Source organism: Oculina patagonica, chromosome 6, assembly GCF_052425735.1.
Source record: "Oculina patagonica isolate OP01 chromosome 6, crgOcupat, whole genome shotgun sequence".
Lineage (NCBI taxonomy): Eukaryota > Metazoa > Cnidaria > Anthozoa > Scleractinia > Oculinidae > Oculina > Oculina patagonica.
Genome location: NC_135763.1, coordinates 14,052,522 through 14,055,022, shown reverse-complemented (window position 1 = coordinate 14,055,022; position 2,501 = coordinate 14,052,522). Strand labels below are relative to the sequence as shown.

The following is a 2,501-nucleotide window of genomic DNA, read 5'->3' as shown; positions in this document are numbered from 1 at the left end:
TAAAAACTGTGGTTGTCTGGGAGCCTTTCATGTGCTAATTAAACATAGAAGACAAATATAAACAACTTAAGAAACACTTGCTGTATTCTACCTTGACAGGTTCAAAGCCCAGTAGTGCTCTCGTTCCTTTTTAATTGATGTTCGTTAAGAAGAAGAACATCTCGTCTGGAAAAGGAATTTTTAAAGAAAGTTAATTGAATATGCCGCGTGATTGTCGCGTTTAGTCCACTTGAAGAAATATTAAACAAATCTTTTTTATAAAATCAACTTGAAAATGAATGTGAAAACAAATATAACTATATTGCCATTAGAAACGATTTTTAATCAATCAATATCAATTAAACTCTCCCAAAGTTGAGTTGCGTTGTATTTGTGCCATCTTTGTATGATGCTTAGTTCAACCTGATTGATTAAATTCCCAACACAAAACTCTTCAAGGGGGCTGAACTATCCACGTCGAATTAAAATTAGTTACGTACCATTTATCACAAGGCAGACTTAACTCAGCTGCTAGGAAAAGGTAGGACAAAACGAATAGGCAAGGACAATATAAAAGTGGAAAACTAGGCAAACAGTTCACCGTGCAAGTCCATTTCTAGTGAATCCGTTCAAGGATTCAGAGTAACTCGCGGCGATGGCCTTCAATTCTTCTCGTTTACCGGACAGATGGTGTTCGTTTCTATATTATTTAAATGTCAGTAAAAGCAGCTCAGTTTACTATCAGGTAACTACTACAAACTGTGTTGTTCCACTTACTTCTAGCACCGATGGCAGTGGTGGGAAATGTTTTGATTATGGTAGCAATTTGGAAGACCCCTTCTCTCCAGGACCAGTCCATCTTATGTTCTTCTGGCTGGTTTGGCCTTCACAGACTTTTGCACTGGGTTACTAACTCAGCCGCTTTTCGCTATCTACCAACTGGCGCTATTAGCTGGAAACAGAAATATGATCTGCATTGTTGCTCTTATAACACAAATCGTTGGATTCTACTTTTCCTCTCTAACAGTCATCGTCATGACGATAATAGCTGTAGAAAGATGGCTGCATATGAGCCGAAGATCTCTTCTTACAGTGCGTCGAGTCGTTATTATTTATATCACGTTTGTAGTTTTGCTTCTTGCGTTTTTCGCTTTTCAAGCGTACAGCTGGTATTATACGAAAAGATTCTTTGGTGCATTTACTGTCATTTTCATTTTAGGGGAAGCACTTTGTATTTTTATCACTTTCTTCGCTTATTTCAAAGTTTTTCAAATCATACGTCACCATCAAAGTCAAGTGCAAACAAATCAAAACTCCATCGACATCGAAAAATACCAAAAGTCTGTTTTCACAATTCTGTATATTCTTGCAATATTTTTTCTGAGTTACGGTCCGTACGTGTGCTGCCTTTTGATAGTTATCATAATGGACGAATTCGGAACTAAATCATCGATAGCAGCCTTCAATGCTTGCGTGGTCGTTGTGTTTTCTTCGTCTTTTGTTAACCCTTTGCTTTACTATCGGAGGATAAAGGAAATTAGAGAAAGTGTTAGAAGTATTGCTAGAAATTTGTGTTGTACAGAAAACGGAGAGGAATCATAAGAATTTAAATACCTGTGAGATACTTTAAAAAATTAACAGTGGTCGAGGAACGGTGACAATTAAATTTCAAATTTCAATTTGAAACGCAGTTATTAGAATTTAGGCAGACTGATCGTAAAGGTAAATTGTGTTTTGAGTAATATTTAACTAGTTAAATTGTGTTAATGTGAGCTACTACTTTGACAGTCTGCAATCTCGTATTACGTAGTCGCATTGAACTTTGATCGCGCTGATCAATTCGTTTCTTATCGCATGTAGCATCTTTCGATCTGCTTATTTTGGATTAGTTTTCTTTTGGATTATCTTATTGTTCTTATTTTCGCGGGCTTATTGGCGTTTTCGCGTTTTCATCGCGATAGCCCGTCCGATTTCTTTTTTTTTCTCACGTTTTTTGGCCTCGCGATGTCTCGCGATTTCCTTCCATTTTCCGTTGTCCCGCGAAAATATACAATAAGGTATGTCATCGCGTAAAGGAAAGTGCCCGGGGTGGACTGAAACCCCAAAATCAAACCATCAAATCGGTTAGCTGGGTAAAAATTGCCCTGGTCCTGTTCAAAACCCAGTCGATGATACGGAGCACGAGGACAACACCTCAGACGAACCTTCAACATCCGTCAGGTGATCCGTGCTGTTAGCGGCCATACCAAGCCTTTCGTCCCAGATAGAAACCATACAGCTCCAGCACGATGCATTGAAAAAACAAGTCAAAGCCAACCAGTCCTCGAAGGACGCACAAGCGGAAACTCCTTTGCAAACCACCGCACCAGAAACTGGGCAAGCCACGCCACCCTCAGCAGGGAGTTTGGCTCCGAATATTGCGGAGAAAACTGCACAATACGTATGGCGTACGCATCTAAGGTGTCGCTCGACCCACTTGTAATTAACGTTTACGAACTAATCAGTGAAAGCGCCAGGATATT

General features: G+C 39.4%; 1 pseudogene; it reads left to right on the top strand.

Annotated features, from left to right (window-relative positions):
- Positions 1 to 634: 634 nt before the first annotated feature.
- LOC144656225 (melanocyte-stimulating hormone receptor-like) lies at positions 635 to 1,759 on the top strand (annotated as a pseudogene).
- Positions 1,760 to 2,501: the final 742 nt, after the last annotated feature.